General features: G+C 43.2%; 1 protein-coding gene across 1 annotated transcript in view; it reads right to left on the bottom strand.

The window, feature by feature from the left end:
• Window positions 1-13,481, bottom strand: part of LOC132407322 (uncharacterized) — a 31,928-nt gene extending 18,447 nt beyond the window's left edge. The window contains exon 1 of the mRNA XM_059993664.1: window positions 13,416-13,481. The gene's annotated coding sequence lies outside the window, so the exon portion shown is untranslated. The remainder of the gene's footprint in view (window positions 1-13,415) is intronic.
• Window positions 13,482-23,221: the final 9,740 nt, after the last annotated feature.

The raw sequence follows: 23,221 nt of genomic DNA on the forward strand, positions 1-23,221 counted from the left end.
CTGCTCTATAAAATTCTGGTTAGGCCACATGTGGAGTACTGTGTCCAGTTCTGGTCGCCTCAGTATAGGAAGGATGTGGAAGCATTGGAAAGGGTACAGACGATATTTACCAGGATGCTGCCTGGTTCTGAGAGTATGCATTATAATCAGAGATTAAGGGAGCCAGGGCTTTACTCTTTGGAGAGAAGGAGGATGAGAGGAGACATGATAGAGGTGTACAAGATATTAAGAGGAATAGATAGAGTAGACAGCCAGCACCTCTTCCCCAGGGCACCACTGCTCAGTACAAGAGGACATGGCTTTAAGGTAAGGGGTGGGAAGTTCAAGGGGGATATTAGATGAAGGTTTTTCAATCACAGTGGCTGGTGTGTGGAATGCACTGCCTGAGTCACTGATGGAGGCCGTTACACTAGTGAAGTTTAAGAGACTATTAGACAGGTAAACGGAGGAATTTAAGGTGGAGGGTTATATGGGAGGCAGGGTTTATGGATCAGCACAACATTGTGGGCCGAAGGGCCTGTACTGTGCTGTACTATTCTGTGTGCTATGTTCTATGTTTTATGTTCTAAAATAAATCTCTGGGTAGTGTGTGGTGACATATATACTTTGGAAATGAACTGACTTTGAACTTTGAAGATGAGATGAGTAGGTAGAGGTAAGTGATTTTAGATAATGACTACCCTTGTGGTGAAAGTTTAGAAGAATATTCAATGATTGAGACATTATGGATGACAAACTGTTAATCTGACAAAGTGAAATGGCCCTGTATATTTGGGTAAATTTGTGTGGCTATTTATATTTACAATTCCCTAGACCCCATTCTTCCTAAACAGCTCTGCTTCTTCAAATCTCTCTTACCCTCTAAGATGCCCCCTCAACCCCATCGCTCCGACCAAAATATAAATTGGAATTTAGAAGGATGAGAGGGGATCTGATTGAAACATATAAGATTATTAAGGGATTGGACACACTGGAGGCAGGAAACATGTTCCCACTGATGGGTGAGTCCAGAACTAGAGGCCACAGTTTAAGAGTAAGGGGTAGCCATTTAGAACAGAGATGCGGAAAAACTTTTTCACACAGAGAGTGGTGGATACGTGGAATGCTCTGCCCCAGAAGGCAGTGGAGGCCAAGTCTCTGGATGCATTCAAGAGAGAGTTAGATAGAGCTCTTATAGATAGCAGGGTCAAGGGATAAGGGGAGAGGGCAGGAACGGGGTATTGATTGTGTGTGATCAGCCATGATCACAGTGAATAGCAGTGCTGGCTAGAAGGGCCGAAGGGCCTACTCCTGCTCCTACTGTCTATTGTCTATTGTCTAAAATTTTGGACTTGCACCTTAATCAGAAAGAAACGGAAAACATTCAGCCCATCGAGTTGAAGTTGGTTCCTGATAGAAGAATGCCATTCATCCCATTCCTCTGCTCTTCCCCCCAGAGTTGTTCTGTCCGAGGATGGCAATGGTGGCACAGCTAGTAGAGCCATTCCCTCATAGTGCCAGTGTCCTGAGCTCGGTCCTGACCTCTATGCGGCATTGGGATCAGAGTCAGATATATTAACTCTGACTTACAGTACTGTGCAAAAGTCATAGGCATATATATTATCCAGGGCACTCCCCCCAGATTCTACCACACACCTACACACTGGGGGCAACATACAGTGGCCAATTGACCTACCTACTCATACAGTATTGTGCAAAAGTCTTAGGCACATATATATATAGCTAGGGTGGTTAAGACTTTTGCACGGTACCATATTTGTCAACATGGAGCACAGAGCGAGTTTGTAAACCTGGCAGGAGCAAAGGATGTTGGGAATGGTGAGGGTGAAGCACTGCAGAAGGGTTGTGGGGCAGGTGGCAGAGAAGGAGGGCCAGGGTCAGGGGGAGTGGTGTGCATGCAGATCCACCCAGGCCTGGATCTCCCTGGTACTTCCCTCTCCTTCAAATCTCTTTTCCCCTTTTCCCAACCATGATTCCCCTCTCCCTGCTCCCTTCCCACTCTCAGTCCACAATAGTGACCCATATCAGAATCAAGTTTATCATCACTCACGTATGTTATGAAATTTATTTCTTCTATGAAGCAGCTGTACAGTGCAATATATAAAGTTACTACAGTACTCTGCAAACTGTAGGCAGCCCAGCTATATGTATGCAGATGATGTGAAATTTGACATTTTACAGCAGCAGTGCAGGGTGTGTCCATTCTTCCTGTGAGTTTCCTCTGGGTCTCTAGCTCTCTCGCTCTCCCCCACGTCTTACGGTGTACTGGACAGTAGGTTAATTGCCCACTATAAATTGCTCCTAGTCTGTAGGTGAGCAGTAGAATCTGGGGAAAGATGATGAGAATGTTGGGAGAATAAAAAAATGGGATTATTGTAGGGTTAGTGTGAATGGATGGTTAAGAGTCAGTGCATACTCAATGGGCAGAAGGGCCTGTTCTCTGTACCATATGTATGACCGTATGACTCATAGCCAAGCAAGTATTCTGTTCCCTTCTGATGCCCTGCTTCATTTTATTACCACCAGTAAGCAGTTAATTCCACATCGTCTCTCCTTTTCTCACATCTGCAAAGAATTTTAAATCTCAGCCCCGCTCTTTGAACCATCTGCTAAAGGGAACTGTTTCCCTCCTTCTTCCTTATCAAATATTCCTCCGCATGTGTTTCTCTGGCGAATTGATCAGGTAATGTTCCCCTTAAGTATTCAAAGTTGTAGGATCCCCACCATGGATCCCCACCATGTGGGAGCACCTTCACCAGGTCTGCTGAGGTCCAAACAGGCAGCTCAATACAGACGGTTGTTGATGGGCAGTAAATGGCGGGCTTGCAGGAGGTGCTTCCATCCCAAAAAATGAACAGCTATAAAAATGAATTTGCGAAATGAGCACAGGATAAGTTGGCCATCTGTATCCATCCCTTCCTCCACTTCCCCTCAAGGTGCCAACTGGAAATGTGTCAGAAGAATAATGACATGCTTATCCTGCCCATGATACAAAATATTGGGCATTCTTGCCAAAAAACGTAATAATTAATTTACCATGGAGCATTAGTTAAGAAAAGCCTGAACTAAATGTTTAATCTAATTTTCACAGAAGTGGGAAAAAGAGTAATATGAAAATATAGCATTTGAAATGATGACTAAAACCTAAGGGGAAGCCGGTGAAATCGGGAGCTCTGATTTGCCTTTAATAGATTGTCATATTGTGTTAACCTGAGTTCTTCTTCACACAGAATATTTTCACTGTTCCTGTCACATCTGTCGATTACTTCACAGGCTGGGACTCTCCAACAGAGACCTTAACCCAGGAGAACAGAAAAACAAGTATGGTCACAAACAAGAGAAAATCTGCAGTTGCTGGAAGTCCAAGCAACACACACAAAATGCTGGAGAAACTCAGCAGGCCAGGCAGCATCTATGGAAAAAAGTACAGCCGGTGATTCAGGCCGAGACCCTTCAGCAAAACTGGAGAAAATAGGCTGAGGAGTAGATTTAAAAGGTGAAGGGAGTTGAGAGGGAACCACCAGGTGATAGGTGAAACCTGGAGAGGGAGGGATGAAGGAAAGAGCTGGGAAGTTGATTGGTGAAAGAGACAGAAGCCCTTGGAAGAGAGAAAAAGGGAGGGGATGGAGCACCAGAGGGAGGTGATACGTAGGCAAGGAGATAAGGTGAGAAAGGGAAAATGGAGAAGGGCTGGGGGTGGGGGGGGCAGCGGTATTAGTGGAAGTTTGAGAAATCAATTTGTGCCATCAGGTTGAAGGCTACCCTACAAGTATGAAAGTCCCTGTTGCTTTGTTCAAATACTTTTCATATCAAACATAGGGAACTACTCTGGTTATTGTCTCAAATAAGCTCTTCTTTCCTAGTTATTGAATATAATAATGAAATTATGACTTGATAGAGGATGTTTCCTGGGGTTGATGGCTAGAGGCATGAATTTAGGGATGAGTAGCAGCATCTTCTTTGTGTTTTTGTTACCACTTGGAATGCTTTTCCTGGAAAAGGATGTGGATTCAGTGGCAGCTGTCAGAAGAAAATGGGATAAATACTTGAAATAATAAAGTCAGAGACACTCAAATGGAAAGGGAGGAGGAGTCAGACTGTACTACAATTTGAAAATACAATACTGGCATGATGGGCTGAGTGGCGACGTTATGGGCAATACTGTTCCATGATCCTGGGACAGTTGTAAGGTAAAGAATGCCTGTGTTGGTGCACAATGAGTATGCCTGTGGGTAACGCCTCCATCAAAAAGTAGTCACATTAAATCCTATGTGCAACATGGTATTATCCCATGCAAGCCTTCAGAGCTTCGGTCTAAAGACATTTGAGAATTAATGAAATAAGTTATCACATAACAAATTTGGTGTGATATGAGAGCATAGAGTAATTCAGTTGTGATGATTCATTGTTGCAATTGCCCTCTGATTTATTGAATCTATTCCTACTTAGCATTTAAATAAATTCTACTTCTGTTTTTTTTTAATATACTGGCCTGACTTGTCCTTACTTTGCCACACCACCATGTCTTGCCCATCACACTCTCCATGTGCCCTTCCATTCGTCCTGGGTTAGCAAATCCTTGAGATGTAGGGGAGAGACCTCAGCAGTGAGTAGGTCTCAGTTGCTGACGCCCCATCCATAGAATACTCAGTCAGTCTTTTGACGGGAGAAAAGACAAGGGTGAAGCATCATTTCTCATAGTCAGTAAAGCTTCAAGAAGATAGTCACACAGCTCGAAAGCAGAGTCTTTGTCCCAACAAGTCTGCATCAACCATGAAGCACCCATTTACAAAATCCCTACATTCATCCCATTTTTCAGCCTCTTCGCATTCCCATCAATCCTCCCCAGATTCTACACACCAGGAGCAGTTTACCTGCCACTCAGCATGCTATCAAGACAAGTGAAGAATCTGAGCATCTGGAAGAAGCCCACACAGTCATAGGGAGAGCATCCGCACTGCAGACAGGCAGTACCAGGACCTGGGTGATTGGGTTCTGGTTGCCCTTTTCTTTTTGCCGTTTGCAGATTGACCATGGCAATTGATGCAGATGGGGGCACTTTGGCAAAGAATGGCCCTGTAGCTTGCAGTGGGGTAGCAGAACTGCACTGACCTGAACTGAGCTGAACACACCTGGTTTGATATTCTGTGTGCTGCTTGCTTGCTCTTTGCCGTTGTTCTTTTATTGTGAGTCCGCTCTAATATTCAAAGATTAGAAGGGAAAGAGACACCACTGAGGGTTAACAAGATTAGAGTAGCAGAATGGGTATCCAGTCTGTTAGGGGAGTAGATGGTGAGAGACATATTAACCAGGCTAATATCAGTATGGTAGAGCTTCGAAAAGTTCAAAGGTTTATTTAATATCAGATTGTGCATACAGTATACAACCTGAAACTTACACTTTTCACAGACATCCACGAAACACAACACAAACCCCTTAGAATGAATGATAGAACATTGATGCCCTGAAGTCCCCACCCCCCTTCATACAGAGGGGGAAGTGGCCTAGCAACGGTGCAAATCTCTTTCAGTGCAGATGAAGGTCTCAGCCTGAACTGTTGACTGTTCATTTCCTTCCACAGATTCTGTCCAACCAGCCAAGTTTCCCAGCAGTTTGTTTTTTTATCGCCCCAGATTCCAACATCTGCAGTATCTTGCACCCCCAAAAATGGAAGTCACTGCAAAAATAACAACAGCAAGTATCACATGCAGTGTATGGTTAAAAGTGGAGGATATTTTCCTTGAACCGCTGTAGTTGCCAACCCCCTGGGATAACAGTACTCTTTTCTGCATCAACAACAAGCTTCATCTGTGGTTCTTGGGGAAGATATGGTTGCCATGATGATGGCATTCTCACTTGTGAGTCAGCGGTAGTGGCTCCGGTTCCTCCCTGCGGTGTTGAGGACAAACCCAGGGATTGAGATTCTCAGCGTCCTGCTGATCATTTTGTTCTCCCAGTAATGTCACTGAACAGAGATGCCCCAGCGTTTGCAGTTAATGGGAGCATCCAGTCTGCAACAGGCAGCAGCAATTCTGAGCTGTACTTGGCCATTCCTAACTGGGGAGTTGAGAAGATCAGAATCAGAACCAGCAGCAGGCTTTATATCACCAGCTTACTTCATGAAATTTGTTACCTTTCTGGCAGCAGTACAATACAACAATACTAATAGGAAAAATCTATGAATTGCAGTAAGCATCTATATATCAAATAGTTAAATTAAATAAGTAATGCAAAAATAGAAATAACAAGATAGTGAGGTGGTGTTTATGGGTTCAATGTCCATTCAGAAATCAATGGCAGAGGAGGAGAAGCTGTTCCTGAATCACTGAGTCTGTGCATTCTGTACAAAACATTCTGTACAAAAGTGGGATATGTTTGCACTGATCAGAAGTCCATATCAATTTGTTCCAGCTGCGGACTATATTCCTATGGAATTTCCTAACACTTCTGAGAAAAGATCATGGTTAAGGTTCACGAGGTCTTGCAGCTAAATATTTCTCTGACCACCCAAAATGCTGGTGGAATGCAGCAGGCCAGGCAGCATCTGCAGGAAGAAGTACAGTCGACGTTTCGGGCCAAGACCCTTCATCAGGACAAAGAGATAGTAAGAGATTTGAAAGTGGGAAGGGGAAGGGGTGATCGAAATGATAGGAGAAGACAGGAGGAGGAGGGATGATGCTAAGAGTTGGAAAGTTGATGGGCAAAAGGGATACAGAGCTGGAGAAGGGAGAGGATCATGGGATGGGAGGCCTAGGGAGAAAGAAAAGTGGAGGGGAGCACCAGAAGTTGGAGAGCAGGCAAGGAGTGATTGTGAGAGGGACAGAAAGAGAAAAGGGGGGGGGGGATTAATAAATAAATAAGGGATGGGGTAAGAAGGGGAGGAGGGGCATTAACAGAAGTTAGAGAAGTCAATGTTCATGCCATCAGGTTGGAGCCTACCCAGACGGAATATAAGATGTTGTTCCTCCAACCTGAGTGTGGCTTCTTCTTGACAGTAGAGGGAGGCCATGGATTGACATATCAGAATGGGAATGGGAATGGAACGTGGAATTAAAATGCGTGGCCACTGGGAGATCCGATTCCCCTTGTCCTCACCTACCACCCCACCAGCCTCCGGGTCCAACATATAATTCTCCGAAACTTCCACCACCTCCAACGGGATCCCACCACCAAGCACATCTCTCCCTTCCCCCCCTTTCTGCTTTTTGAAGGGATTGCTCCCTACATGATTCCCCTGTCCATTCGTCCCCCCCATCCCTTCCCTCCCATCCCATGATCCTCTCCCTTCTCCAGCTGTGTGTCTCTTTTGCCAATCAACTTTCCAGCTCTTAGCTTCATCCCTCCCCCTCCTGTCTTTTCCTACCACTTCGGATCTCCCCCTCCCAAATCTCTTACTATCTCTTCTTTCAATTAGTCCTGACGAAGGGTCTTGGCCTGAAACAGCGAATGTACTTCTTCCTATCAAATCGAGTGTGTGTTGCTTGAATTTCCAGCATCTACAGATTTCCTCATGTTTGCATTTTATTGACCATGCTGCTCAGCAGAGCAATGATAAGCCAACTCTTTTCTGTTCGCTTTGAAAGCAAGTGGAGGGAGAGTACCCACAAAACAGAACACCAGCAAGACCAAGGAAAATTCAAGCTGTGAGGTTATTAAACTGCCCTGCAACTCAATAGGGCAGATTATCGGTATTGGTTTATTATAGTCGTTTGTACCTAGATGCAGTGAAAATCTTGTCATGCAAACCATCCATAAAGGTCATTCCAAAGGTATTTTGAGGTAGGGCAAAGGAAAAGTGATTCCAGAATGCAGAACACAGTGTTACATTTACAGCGCAGATAGGCAATGAGGTAGAACAGCCATGATAAGGTAGATTGTGCGGTCAAGTGTTCACCTTTAACAGCAAGAGGCCAACTCAAGAGTCTTACAACAGTGGAATAGAAGCTGTCATTAAGTGTATGATTCTAAGTTTTAATATCTCAAATATGTACCCACTTGATCATCCATAAATATAAAACAAACCCAAAAAAGATCAAATATTTTTCCCAGAAAGTGGTTAAGACGTGAAGCTCACTATTACTAGCAGTAGTTGGACAAATGTCATGGGTAAGTAAGTGAAGGAAAGCTGGATGAAAAGGTACGGCAGAAATAGAGTTGTATAAGAATGTCTCTGGTTACCAAACGCTGATATGGATCAACTGGGCTGTGTCTAAGCTGTGAGTGTGTCGCAAAACAGCAATGGGCTGGCACAAACCACTCGCATACAAATCCTGAAGCCCAAGACAGCAGAGGAGGTAAGTGCAAGCAACAAATTTCAGTGTTTGAATGCCAAAGAAGAGGAGATGCTGTGAAGTACGTTAACAACTGTTGAGAGGACGAAGGAGAAAGCGTGCAACTTAGACAGCAGGAGAGGAGGGTTCAGAGGAAAACATGTAGGATTAGGATCAGTGAAATGCAGAGGGGAAGCAAGGGAAAGTGCCTGGATCCACAGGTGAAGATAGATTTCATAGTACAGACCCTTCAGCCCACAATGTTGTGCTAACATTTTAACCTATGCCCAGATCTAGAACTTCCCTCACGCATAGACCTCCATTTCACACTGAAGAATAATCCCTTTATCCTGTATAAATATTAGCAGAGCCTTGCCTATTATGCATGCAGTGGGAGTGCTGTGTTCTGGTCTTGGACAGATGTGTCTCAAAAGCCCTTAAAATTAAGTGTGAATCTTAGTGGGCTAATAGAGGAGCAATTCTTAAAAAGTAAAAAGTGGTTTGACAGACCATGAGTCATGTAAGGCTAAACCTGAACATTTGAAATAAATGATTCTGTAATTAAATGTATGATTTAAAGGACAGTAAATCAGTGAAGACATTCCGTCCATTGCACCACTAGTCTAATTTTAGAAGAAACCAGTCTATCATCAACTTGGGATTTCCATGTAATTTACTGAGGAAGATGGTGCCACACTTTAATACTGTTCAAAACAATGATTGATGATTTAATATTGCATTCAACACCAGAAGAATTATTGTTATCTGCAATATATTTGATCTTCTATCTGGATAGAAGGTGTCCCTTCTCAAAATTTTATAACTGCACACACAAAATGCTGGTGGAACACAGCAGGCCAGGCAGCACTTCTCCCTATAGATGCTGCCTGGCCTGCTGTGTTCCACCAGCATTTTGTGTGTGTTGTTTGAATTTCCAGCATCTGCAGATTTCATCGTGTTTGAATTTTATAACTGCATCACTCTTCCATATCCAGCTCTAATTCTCAGAATCTTCACCTTTGGTCACAGCACACAAAGAGAGCAGAACTGCATTGGGCACCAATATGTGCAGCTCCTGACAGTTCACTCTGATGTGTAATAGAATTGGATGGAAAGTATAATAGGGAAGTCTGTACTAAGCATACAAGAAATCTGAAAACACGCAGTAGGTCAGGTATTATCAGTGAGGAGAAAAACTTAATATTTCAGTTTGACGATGGCTCTTCAGGTCCAATGAGAGGATATCAACCTGAAATGTTAATTCTGCTTTTCTCTCCACAGCTGCTACCTGACATGGTGAGTTATCATGACGCTGGAGCAGGGATCCAATCACAGACCCAGTACTGTGCACACAGTGATATTAATTGAGTAACAAATCCCGAGGTGCAAACAAAGTCAGCGTCAAAGTTCAGGCAGAGATCAAAACATCCAGGGAAATCAAAAAACCAGAATCAGGAAACAGGCAGAGTCAATATTCAGACAGCGTACAGATACGAATGCTGGAAAACTCAATAGCACAATCTGGCAACAAACAGGTGAAAACACAGGACTGAAATACACTGAGCAATAAACAGAGAGGCAGATGATAGGTGGAGCGCAATGAGACACAGGTAGCAGCAACACAGGTAATAATGAGAAACAGGTGAGAAACAGAGTACTCAGTAATACAGGGGACGGAGTAGAGCAGGAGCGGGGACAGGAGCACATGGCAACACAAAACCACAGACTGACAGCTCGGGAAACACACAAAAAGACAAGAGTTCAACTAGAGGTACTGACCGTGAGCATTTCCACAAATTTCTGTTCTTATTTAATCCAAGTCCTAAATCACCCTGATTGGCACCATGTTCTACCCTGTCTTGTGTGTAAACAAAGTTCGAAGTAAAATTTGTTGTCAAAGTACAGATACTTTATACTATACAACACTGAGATTCATTTTCTTGTGTATACACAACAAACCTATAGAAAAATGACTATAACAGAATCAATGAAAGACCACCCATCTAGTACATTCAACTAGAGCACAGAAGACAACAAATTGTGCAAGTACAAAAAGAATAAATAATAACAATAATAAATAAGTAAACAAGGATTTAGTGCTTTGCCAACATATTTGATGAAAAAACATTGGTTGTGGGAACAATTCGATGATGGGACAAGTGAAGTTGAAGGAAGGTATCCCCTTTGGTTCAAGAGCCTGATGGTTGAGGAAGAGTAACTATTCCTGAACCTGGTGATTCCTGTGGCCCTGGTATCTTCCTGATGACAGCAGTGAGAAGAAAGTATGTCCTGGGTGGTGGGGGTCCCTGATGATGGATGTTATTTTCCTGCAACAGCATTCCAGGTGGACGTGCTCAATGGTTGGTGACCTTTACCCTTGATGGACTGGGCCATATCCAATACGTTTAGTAGGTTTTTCTGTTCAAGGGCATTGGTGTTTCCATACCAGGTTGTGATGCAACCAGTCAATATACTCTCCACTAAGCATCTATAGAAGTTTGTCAAGTCTAGATGTCATGTCAGATCTCTGCAAAATCCTAAGGAAGTGCTTCCTTTGTAATTACACTTACATGCTGGGCTCAAGACAGGTTCTCCGAAATAATAACTTCTAAGAATTTGAAGTTCTAGCCCTCTCCACCTCTCATCTTCCAATGATGACTAGCTCGTGGACCTCTGGTTGCTTTCTCCTGAAGTCTATAATCACCTCCTTGGCCTTGCTGATATAGAGTAAGAAGTTGCTGTTATGACACCACTCAGCCGGATTTTCAGGCTCCATCCAATATGCTGATTCAAGACCACCTTTGCTTCGGCCTACGACAGTGGTGCCATCAGAAAACTTAAATATGGTGTTGGATCTGTGCTTAAGTGTGCAATAGGGCAGAAGACTAAATGCACAGCTTTGTTGTGCACTATGCTGATGGATATCGTGGAGGAGATGTTGCTGCCAATTTGAACTGTGAACAGGAGGGGCTATCAATAGGTTGTTTATCAGAGTTGGGACTAATTTCAATATCTTAGTCAAACAATCTTTCCAATATCAGCCAGTGATCAGAATTACAAGGCTCAAGTGATATTTATTCTTCTATCTCCTTGGCCACTTTGGCAGTATGGAGTCCTTTAGCTAATATTAAGTAATGCAGCCCAGAGTAGGAGGAAGTGTTTCTGCTCCAGATCTTATTTCTTCACCAGATACTGGTTTGATCTCCTGAGGCACTTGCGAAGCCCAATTTTAGCCAGACATTTATCTGATTAGATATGTGCATAATCAGTTAAACCTCATATTTCTCAGAAAGAAAAATATAAATTGCAAATGCATCTTTTACTGACTCATCAAAGCTTTAGTGGTGGTTGTGGGGAAAATATGACTCAGTGATAGAAGGCGAGCATGTGGGTGTATGAATGCATCTGTGTTGGTGGGATTCTGCACTGAAGGACCTCTGCTTAGCCCACCATGTCTGTGGCAATATTTTATTAAATGTACAATTTATATTTATACCACAATTCCCTGCTCAAATTATTTTTCAACAATAAAATCTTCCTTGGATCTGAGGATGGTCTGCACCCACTTTGACCCTATATTTTCTGATGATATTGAAATGAAATCTGCAGACTCTCAGCTTCCTAGCTCTTTACATCAACCCGCCCCCACCAAGTTTCACCTATCACCTTGTGTTTTTCTCTCTCCCTTGCCTTTAAATCTACTCCTCAGCTTTTTTTCTCCAGTCCTGCCGAAGGGTCTCAGCCTGAAACATAGACTGTACTTTTTTCTGTAGGTGCTCCCTGGCCTGGGGGTGTGTGTGTGTGTGTGTGTGTGTGCGTGTGCGTGCACGTGCGTGTGTGTGTGTGGTGTGTGGTGTCTGCAGACTCTTCCGCTGATGGGGGAGCAAGTGCCTGACAGGATGTCAGGGTCCAGTGCACTCTCTCTGCCATTTACTCAGGAACTTCTCAATGTCAGTGCTGCTTATCCCCAATGTCATTGGAAAATTGGGAATCAGTGGGTAGGAAGCACTTTTATGTGAGGTCTATGGGAGCATCATCTATCTGTTCCTCAGAATTGGTGGTCTGGTTCTGCCGTCTGATGTCTGCTGGGCACATGGTGTAGCCTGTCCGAGACCCTGAGATTTATTTTCTTGCAGGCATACACAGATGCTCAAAGAAGTGCAATAGAATCAAATAAAAACTACACACAAACAAACTGACAAATAATTGGGGCCCCAGTGCTGGAGACACTGAAGCACTGCTCTTTCTTTCAGTGGAATTCAATAATGTTGCCAAGGCAGCATTGTTCAAACATACACAATGTGCATTGAGAATAGGAGTAGTAGTAGTCCATTCAGCCCCTTGAGTCTGTTCAGGCATTCAACAGAAAACACAGCGGCTTTGTTTGTAACCTTATTTTTGTATTGCCATGTACCCATGGTGCCCTTTAATCCACCTGCTCTGAAATATTCAAAGACACTGAACAAAAAATCACCTTATTCCTGTTGGGTGTGGATGACCCTTTATTTTTTGGTGCTCGCTATATCTAGATTTTTCCCACAAGAGAAATTCCTCTCCAGATCCACCTTGTCAGGAACCCACAGAATTTTATAATGGGCATGTTTCCCCTTTGAATCTCCAGCAGGTGCAAGGCAAGTGTGTTGGACTTTCTTCTTAAGGCAACCTGACCTTTCCCGTGTTTGTTAGATAAACCGTCTCTCAAAAGCTTCCATCCCGGTAACATTTCTGCTGGCAATATCTTCCCAGTAACTTGAGGCGCCTGTTAAAGGTAGTCCTTCTGATCTTTTCTGTGGCAACAATTTGACTGAATGTCCATCTGGCAGAGACAGGATGCAGAATTGGAAAAAAAAAGCTGGAAAAAAACTTGCTAATTTATTCTTTTTTAAACCAAAACATATGTAGCTGCTTGCGGCAGTGTGCACAATTGCGTAAAGTGGTGAATTTTGAAATCAATCTTTCCATGCTTTGTTGGGATTTTTATTGCAATTTGTGCATGCTTTGTTGAAACATTTATCGCAGTTTTTGCATGTTTTGTTGTCTGGTCATTTACCAGTACGGCATAGACTCCTCTAGTTTTATCTGTCGTGTATCTTTGTGAAAACAAACCGCCTAGCCATCAACCATTGCCCAGCACTTAAACCTCACCTCGGTCCAGAACGCAGGAGTTTCTCCATAGATGCTGCCTGACTCGCTGGGTTTTTCCAGCTTTTAGTGCGTTGCTCAACGTTCCCAACATCTGGTGTTGCACTTCGCCGCTGCCTGTGTGATCTTTCTGAACAGTTGTCACACAACGGCGATCAGATTCATCGCGACGAGCTGTGGGTTCCGTCTCCTCCAGAGGGATGTGCCCTGAACACGGACTTTTCGGTTAAGGAGGGGGGGGGGGTCTCCCTCCCACCCAGCTTGCCCGAGATCTGGCTTTGCCACAATTTACAATACTGCCCATGCAAGGGTTAACACTGGGCTCCTCGGTCCCGTCGTCAGTCCCAGGAGAGCAGGCTGCCGGGGTGAGCGGGGGAGCCATGCCTCGCTCTGGTACACCAAGCTCACTCCAGCAACAGCTCACATCCATTTAGTTACGGATAAGGAGAAGGTGTGGTGGAATCGGAAGGGATTCACTTTAAGCGTAAGCGAGCCAGTGACTAACGTAGATGGAAGGGTATTGGATGTTACCCGCACTCGTATTCCTACAGCACAGGTAGGTGTACGTGAATTATATTCCTTCCAGCTCTGTCTGTATCCCGGAAATTCTTCAATGTACAGTTTCAAGTCAGGGGACTAAACTCCTCACTGAAGCCACGGTTGGATCAGATATTGCGCTTTGAAGGGGAACATTATTTGTGACAAAATTGATTTCAGCACCGTACATGAAAAATGCACATTAAAGAAAACCTGAGAGATGTAACTCGTTGCATTCCAAACTGTAGCTTGCATTTCCTACAAATATGTATTCAAAAATGAAAGCCAGCAATGAAAACAGGATGTATTATGTTACAGGGCTCCCACATTCGTTGTTGATAAACTTTCCCCACATCATTTGACTGATGATTTGAACGGCTGATAACGGCTCAGATCACAAACTCCATTCCTACCACATCGGATGCTCGTGTGCTTACGGACAGAACCGCTCTCCGACAGATCCCATAACATCTGTCACTGACACACCTAGAAAACAAGGACACTCATGTCAGAATGCTGTTTCTGGATTTCAGTTCGGCATACAACACTACAGACCCACAGGTGTTGAACAAACTCCTACTTCTCGGTCCAAATGTACCACTGTGCAGCTGAGTGCTGGACTTTGTAACCAACAGAGCTCAGATAGTCCATCCTGACTATCCTGACACAACTCCTCTTCCCTTCCCATCATCCTCAACACGGGGTTCACCCCCCCACCCCCGTGTGCTGAGCCCATTGCAGAACACACTGCTACACCCATCACTACAAAAGCCAATCACCTGAGCAGTCACGTTGTTAGATGGCCCTGATGACGCCACTGGTGGGGCTCATCACCAACAGCGATCAGACGGCCTCCAATCATAGGGTCATGGAATAACACAGCATGGCAGCAGTCCCACTTGCCCATGGCAACCAAGGTGCCCATCTAAGCTAGTCCCATGCCCACATCTGACCATGCCCCACCACATTTCCTATCCATGTATCTGTACAAATGTCTTTTAGATGCTACTATTGTATCTGCCTGAACTCCAGCAGCTTGATCCATGTATATGCACCAACATATACATGAAGATGTTGCCTTTAAAATAGTGTCTTAAACCTAGGCCCTCTAGTTCTTGATTCTTGTGGTTCAAGTGATTAAATGTGCATACTTTCAGGCTTGAGGAAAATATCTCTCTCCTTCCTTGCCCCCCAAAATGCTGAACTCTTTGGTGGCACATTAAACAAGATATGGTCCTCCAACCCCAAGCAACCATTGCCTTTTGTTGAGCAAACTTCCCAAAATGTTCCACAGCCATATAGTTAAACAAAAACTGACACTGTGTCAACTAAGCAGAACCATGTGTGATTATAAAACTGGGTGAAAACTGTGCTGTTTGTTGGCAGAGAAATGGGGAGCTTTGGATGGGGTATTTCTCGGGCTTGGGATTTGAAGTCATGAAAATATAGTCTCCACAGATGGTAGGATAATCCTAAATGGCCAAAGTTGGATGAGATCTCATGGAGCTGTAGGTTATGGAAATGGGAAGTAAAAAGACCACTGAGGCATTTATACAAAGGTGAACCTATTGTAGTTGAACAGTTTCTGTCAGTCAATAAGCAAAGGGGCCCATGAGTGTATGGATAATACAAGAGGACACGAGCAGCAAAAATTTGAATGATGAATGAGCCAGCAATTGTTTCTGGGCCTGATTGATATAAATTCACAGTAACTATTGTACTGATGAGAGAGGGCAAGCTATTTTGGGAATTATTGCTTAAGCCTAATGAATGGCTGAGCTGGATAATAGTATACATTTTATGCTTAAGTCTCTGAAATGGAACTTAAACCCCTGGGCTTCTAACCAGCAGAGAAGAGTTCTGTTTGGTGAGCTGCAGCCGACAAATAATCTGAGAATGGCATTCAGTTTTTTAAGATCTAGAATCTGCTCCCTGGAAATGCTGAGTGCCCGAGCTTCATTAACACCCTTTGATGTTGAATTAATGCTGTGAGTTGGTGTGCTGGTTCATTTCATACTGTATTATTCAGGGTGAACAGCAGCCACGAATGTGCAGCAGAGCCAGGGTTCACACTTGTAGCAACAGCTGCTGGCCTCGGAGTTCTGGTATTCAGTTAAGAGAGCTATTATCCTTGGGCATTTATTTTGTGAAGCCATAAAATAAAAATGCAGAGCCAGATTAAGAAAATAGCAGGGAACAGAGGCTTCTTGTGCAATGGCCAATTTAAAGAGCTGTTGTGTTCATAAACAAAATGATCTAAAACAGTTGGAGAATGAGAAGTCAACTTACCGACTAGATTACATCTGGGATTTGAGGGCTGCATAATTTGCTGAGACCAGACTTAACAAAACACATTCTGTGTAGCGAAAAAAGTCTTTCATGTCTGTGTTAAGATTAAAACATTCCACGTGAATAGATTGACAATGATATTATGCAAAGCTACCTACAGATCTTGCCAATGGTGCTAAATTCAGGTTACTTTCTGAAACATAACTACCCAGCAATTTAGCTTTGGCTGAGCATTCACACAATGACCAAGACACATGTCACAACACTGTTGTATAACATACATGAGTAAGTGGAAGACTTGCACTAGTATGCTACTCTCTGTAAAGTCTTATTCATTGCTAGTACATTTTTGGCACCCTGGTAGTGTAGCAGAAACTGTAATCAGTCTCTCACCACCTGAAACATGATGATGAATTTTCTAGTGATGTTGCCCAAGTGTTAAATTTTGGCTGGGTTGATTTCTCCTACTGTTCCTCCACAGATGCTCTGGGGCCTTTTCTGTCATTCTGAGAAAATAGTCCACGTTGTAATGATAAGCAAGAACAGCATTTCTGTCAGTGGATGTACATACAGTATGTTTCTACACTAGAGCCCCCATTTTGTATCCCCTATCATATTCATTCTGAGGGAGAGGAAATGGTTTCATCCTGTTTCATTTGACTTTAAGAGCGGATTAACTTGGGATCATAATGGGAACCAGGCACCTGAATTCCTGTGTAACATCGCTGGAGGACAGGAACCCACACAGACAGTGCAGGGACGGGAGAGGAGAGGAAGAGGGGAAACGAGAGAGAGAGAGAAGGAGAAAGAAAGAAATAGAAAATCGGCACACCAGGCCCAAAACAAAATACCACAGATGTTGGAAATGTGAACTAAAGCAAGAAATGCTAGAGATGCTGGAGGAACTGGTAACATCTATGTCGAAAAATGAACAGCCAACGTTTCAGACCTGAGATCCTCCACCAGAATGGAATGAAAGGTCTCAACCCAAGATGTTGTCTAATTATTCTTCTCGATAGCTACTACCTGACCTCCCAAGTTCCTCCAGGATTTTGTGAGTGCTGCTCTGGATTTCTGTGTAAGTGACAGAAATGCTATGCAGGTCAAGCAGCTTCTGTGGAGAGAGAATTCGAGTTAACATTTCAAAAATCATTGGCATAAAACCTTAACTGCTTCTTTTTCCACAGATTCTGTCTGACTGGCTCACTGTTTCCATTATAAGACCATAAGACATATAGTAGGGGCAGATTAGGCCATTCAGCCCATTGAGTCTGCTCTGCCATTCCATCATAGCTGATTTATTATCCTTCTCGGCCCCATTATTCTGCTTTCTCCCTGTAATTTTGACTTCCTGACTAACCAAGAACCTGTCAACCTCTACTTTAAATATACTCAGTGACTTGGCCTGCACTGCTATGCGTGGCAGTGAATTCCACAGATTCACCACCCTCTGGCTAAAGAAATTCCTTCTTATCTCTGTTCTAAATGAATGTCCCTTCATCTTGAGGCTGTGCACTCTGGTTCTAGACTCCCCCACTATAGGAAAGATCCTCTCCGCATCCACTCTGTCTTGGCCAGGGGTTCCCAACTTTTGTAATGACACAGACCAAAACAATTAAGCAAGGGGTCAGCGCGGTAGTGTAGTGGTTGGCACAACACTTTAACACTTTACAATTCAGGCGACCTGGGTTCATTTCCTGCTGCCGCCTGTGAGGAGTTTGTACATGCTCTCTGTGACCATGTGGCTTTCCTCTGGATGCTCCAGTTTCCTCCCACAGTCCAAAGACGTACCGGTTGGAAGGTTAATTGGCCATTGTAAATTGTCCTGTGATTAGGCTCAGATTAAATTGGGAGATTGCTGGACAATGTGGTTTGAAGGGCCAGAAAGGCCTATTCTGCACTGTCTCTCAATAAATAAATATCTGAAAAAACTGTTGGTATCCTCTTTGATATTTTTGACTAGCTTACCTTCATATTTCATCTTTTCTCTCCTTACGGTTTTTTTAAATCTGCCTTCTGTTGGTTTTTAAATTCTTCCCAATCCTCTAATTTCCCACTATTTTTTGCTATATTATATGCCCTCTCTTTTGCTTTTATGCTACCTTTGACTTCCCTTGTCACCCACGGTTGCCTCATCCTCCCTTTAGAATGCTTATTCATCTTGGGTATATATTTATGCTGTGCCTTCTAAATTGTACCCAGAACCTCTAGTCACTGCTATTCTGCTGTCACCCCTGCTAGTGACCATTCCAAACAACCTTGGCCAACTCCTCTCTCATGCCTCTGTGATTCCCTTGACTTCACCGATATATCAAACTTTATCTTCTCCCTCTCAAACTGCAGGGTGAATGCTATCATATTTAAGATCACTGTCTCCTAAGAGTTCCTTTCCCTTAAGTCCCCTAATCAAATCTGGTTTATTGCACAACACCCAATCCGGAATTGCCTTTCCTTTCGTGGGCCCAACATCAAGCTGTTCTAAAAAGCCATTTTGTAGGCATTCTACAAATTCCCTCTATCGGGATGCAGCACCAATATCTTCCCATCTACCTGCATACTGAAATCACCTATAACTATTCTAACATTGCCTTTATTACATGCCTTTTCTATCTTCCATTGAAATTCATATTCCACATCCGGGCTACTGTTCAGGGACCTGTATATAACTCCCATCATGGTCTTTTTCTTAACTCAACTCAAAGGATTCTACATCCCCCAAGGATATGCCACCTCTTTCTAAAGATTTGATTTCATTTTTTACCGCAACCCCCTCTGCCTACCTGCCTGTCCTTTCATGCAACGTGTGTCCTTGGATGTTAAGCTTCCAACTATGACTTTCTCTCAGCCACATCACAGTTGATGTGCCAATCTCTAACTGCACTCAAAGATCATCTACCTTATTCTGTATTACTGTGTGCATTCAATTGTAACACCTTCATTCCTGCATGCATCACACTTCTTGATTTTGTCCCTCTGTTACAGTTTATCTCATTCCACAGACTGCAATTTTGTCCTATCATCTGCTTGTCCATCTTCAGTGTCCCTATACTTTTCATTAACATGTATACCATCCTTGGCCCTATCACTTCAGTTCCCTTCACTGTGCCAGCTTAGTTTAAGCCCTCCCCAACGGCTCGAGCAAACCTGCTCACACAGACATTAGTCCCCTATTGGGTTCACGTGTACTGCGTCCATTTTGTACCAGTCTTACAGTCCAAAGAAGAGATCCCAATGATCCAGAATTATGAAATCCTACCCCACTACCCTACCTCCTCAGCCACTCATTCATCCCGACTAGCACGTGGCACTGGGAGTAATCCAGAGATTAAGTGCTGTACCTTGGATGTCCTGTTCTTCAGCCTTCACTCGAACTCTCTATACTCACTGCGTAGGAACCCTTCCCCATTTCTACTTCTGTCATTGGCGCCAATGTGCACCATGACCTCCAGCTGCTCACCAGAGATTATTTTCTGTTTAATTTTATAACAAATATACCAGATGTTTTACTAAAGTATCAAGCTGCTGGAGGGAATCCTACTGCTTGCAAACAGAGGAAAGAGTGTAGGATGGTGGTGAATGTTGGAAGCTCGGATGAGGCGTTTGATGTTGTGGTGCTCACCGAGTTTAGCAATTTGCTTGCAGATGTTCTGTCACCGGACGAGGTGACATCCTCAGTGAGGAGTTGTTAGTGCTTCTCTCTGGGAGTGCTCATGGTTATATAGGCGCCCCATTCACTTGCCTCAGTCCTGATTGGCTACCCCTTCAGCTGACCTTTGAATTCTATTGGCTTGCATTTCTTTGATTCTTTGGGGTCCTATTTTTGATATATTTCTTTAGCCAATCAGGACTGAGACAAGCAAATAGGACATCAATACGAAAGAGACTGTAATTGGACTTCCCATGCCTGGAATGGAAAGCTTTCAGCAGAACATAAAGGAAATGAACATTTCTTTTACTGGTGTCTCTCTAGGCCAGGGGTTCCAAACCTTTTTTATGCCTTGGACCCCTAACATTATCTGGAGGGTCCATGGACCCCAGGCTAGGAACCCCTAGACTCTTAAGTGTTGCTACACGTATCAGAGCTAACAAATTGTCAATTACATTTCTTACACGTGCAAAACAACTGACAAGTAGAAGCATGAAGCTGAAAATAAATTTGAAGTGCCAACTAATTGAAGATGAGCGGAATGATTTCTCCTTTTGGCACTAAAGAGATCTGTCAACTGTAAGTGTAAACAGTCATAAGACAGAGGATCAGTTTACTAGATTGTTTGTATAACATAAGAAATTGTCTCCTGTGTTATCTGCAGTTTGAGCTACATTAACTTGCTGATACTTCCACTGTTGCTTAACCGGACCACTTACATCATCATTCTGTTCTGTGGGTATCAAATAGTAAAGAGGAGACACAAGAGACTAGCATCTACAAAGGCAAAGGGCTAGTTGACATTTTGGTCCCTGATGCAGGTTTTCACCTCAAACATGACACCCCTTTGCCTCCACAGAGACTGCCTGGCCTGCTGGGTCAATCCAGCGGTTTGTTTTCTGTTATGGAACAGGCTCAGCCAATAGCAACATTGAATTTCTCCATAGTCACACAGTCTGTTTCAGCAGACGATGGTTACCCCATTACTCCCAACTGAAGAATGAAGGCAATATAGATTGGATCTTTAGACAGTGAGTAAATACATGTGTGAATTAGTTGCTACCCAAAATCATTTATTTCTTTGTTAAAACTCCCTTAGCTAGAGCTGTGAGCTTTCTGAAAAACACCAAGGTTCAACAGGAAGGCTCAAGGGAGATTTATAGTCAGTTGTCAGTATTTTAAAAAAATATATCTTTTTAGATTTAGATGCCAAAAGCAATAAGGTGTCAAAAGGAAAAATCACGAAAGGAAGTTTATAATTATTAGCTTTGAAAAACAACTTGGACAAGACATCAAACAAAGATACTGATGCACCATCAATAACTCTCTGAGATGTGAGGTGAGATATCGGTTTTTATTGACTGGAAGAAGGAACAAGCAGTGGTTGACCACCATACTACATCCTGGAGACTGAGGGCCGGGCTCAGGCCCCAATCGTCTTTATACCGGGGTCTGTGGGAGGAGCCACAGGAGCAGTCAGCAGGGGGCGTGTCCAGACAGGTATATGTAGCTCACCACAGATACTAATTCTTCTCACTGTATATCTCAAAGTCTGTCAGGATGATGATCCTTGATCTGGATCCGAAACACTGACTGTCCATTTCCCTTCATAGACGCTGACTAATCCGCTGAGTTCCTCCAGCAGCTCATCTTTTTGTTCCAGACTCCAGACGTTGCAGTCTCTTGTGTTCCTTTTGAAGAGATGCTTTGGGAGGAATTGTGGATGGTATCCTGGAATAAGGGAATTCAGTTGTGACAGAGACCAATAAACTCACTGATTTTGCTTATTCTTTGAGCAGAGGGATTTTAACAACTGTATTCAAAATTTTAAAGGATTCAAAGTACCTTTATTATCAAAGTATGCTTGCAGTATACAACCCGGAGATTTGTCTTCCCACAGACAGCCACGAAACAAAGTAAACCATGGAACTCGTTCAAAGAAAGACATCAAACCCCATCCCCTCATGCACAGCAAAAATAAATTGCACGAGCGACAAAAGAAACAAGTACAAAACACAGAATATACCTGACAGAGTCTATGTATATTCAATTCACCTCAGTTCTAGTTCAATCTACTTCATTACCTGCAGGCTGCACCAGAGGAAATTTAAAGGTACATGAGGAACATGGCTGCCCTAACATTGTCCTTCAACACCCTTTTTCATAATTTTCCAGAGGTGGAAGGTCTTTAACTCCTGGTTATTTCAGGACAATCCTGGACATTTAGCAACCCAAACCACTGATATCTCAGGCTGAGCCCTCAAGTTCACACTGAATTTCTGCTGTTTCAATAGAGGACACATAAACCCCCGCCCCCACCCCCCTCGCTTGGCCAATTTCCTGATAACCAGTCTCAATCCTTATCATTCCACAATCAGGAATAGTCATGGATGTGATAAAGAGACCTCACTAGTTTTCCACCTTCTAGGATTTGCAAGAGTGACATTAATATTAAGGAGTTTAATACTCTGAGCAGTTGCAATAATTACGTCCAGAGCAACTGCCAAATATTATAGCAATGAAGGCTTTTAAGGCAAATTACAGCAGCGTAATATGTGTCACAGAAACCCATTAATTCTCGTTATAAAGTGGAGTCTAAGGTAGGACTCACAATCTCCAGCAATAAAATATCTCATTTCTCTACACTCCACTCCCCTGAGTCAGTTTCTTTCTCAGAAGGAAGGTTATTGGCAAACAGTTATTTTTTGTGTCTCTGTTTATTACTTTTTTATTTTCCCTCCACCATTTTCTTCTGCTGTAAGTTCAAAGTAAACTTACTGCCAAAGAATGTATGTCACTGTATACAACCCTGAGAGTAATTTTCTTGTGGCCATTCACAGTAGAACTACGGAATACAATAGAGTGAATGAAAAACTACACACGAAAACTCACAAACAACCGATGTGCAAAAGAAGACAAACTGAAAATAAAACAATAATAATAAATAAGTAAATAAATAATATTGAGATGATGAGTTGTAGAGTCCATCTGTTATGGAATCAGTTGAGTGTTGAGGTGGTTGAAGATTGCCACTCTGGTCCAGTAGCCTGATAAAGTTTGGCACCTGTGGTGTTGCTGGAGTTGACTGTCAACGATGCACTTGATGTAGGGCTTTCCAGCCCCAGATTTTCCCCTCGGGGTTCATTCCCCGTGAATGGTTATAGCTGCAAGGCAGCGGAAATTGAGGTCTTGGTTTTCCTCTTCCTAGATGAGCTGCCAACCACGACTGACAAGCCCCGTCCATACATCCAAAACTTAGGTAATATTTATATATTCCGTTCTTTAACTCAACTTGGAAATTTCCCACTAAAGGTTGAAGAACAATGCTGGGAATTTG

This window comes from Hypanus sabinus, chromosome 18 (assembly GCF_030144855.1).
Source record: "Hypanus sabinus isolate sHypSab1 chromosome 18, sHypSab1.hap1, whole genome shotgun sequence".
NCBI classification, from domain to species: Eukaryota; Metazoa; Chordata; class Chondrichthyes; order Myliobatiformes; family Dasyatidae; genus Hypanus; species Hypanus sabinus.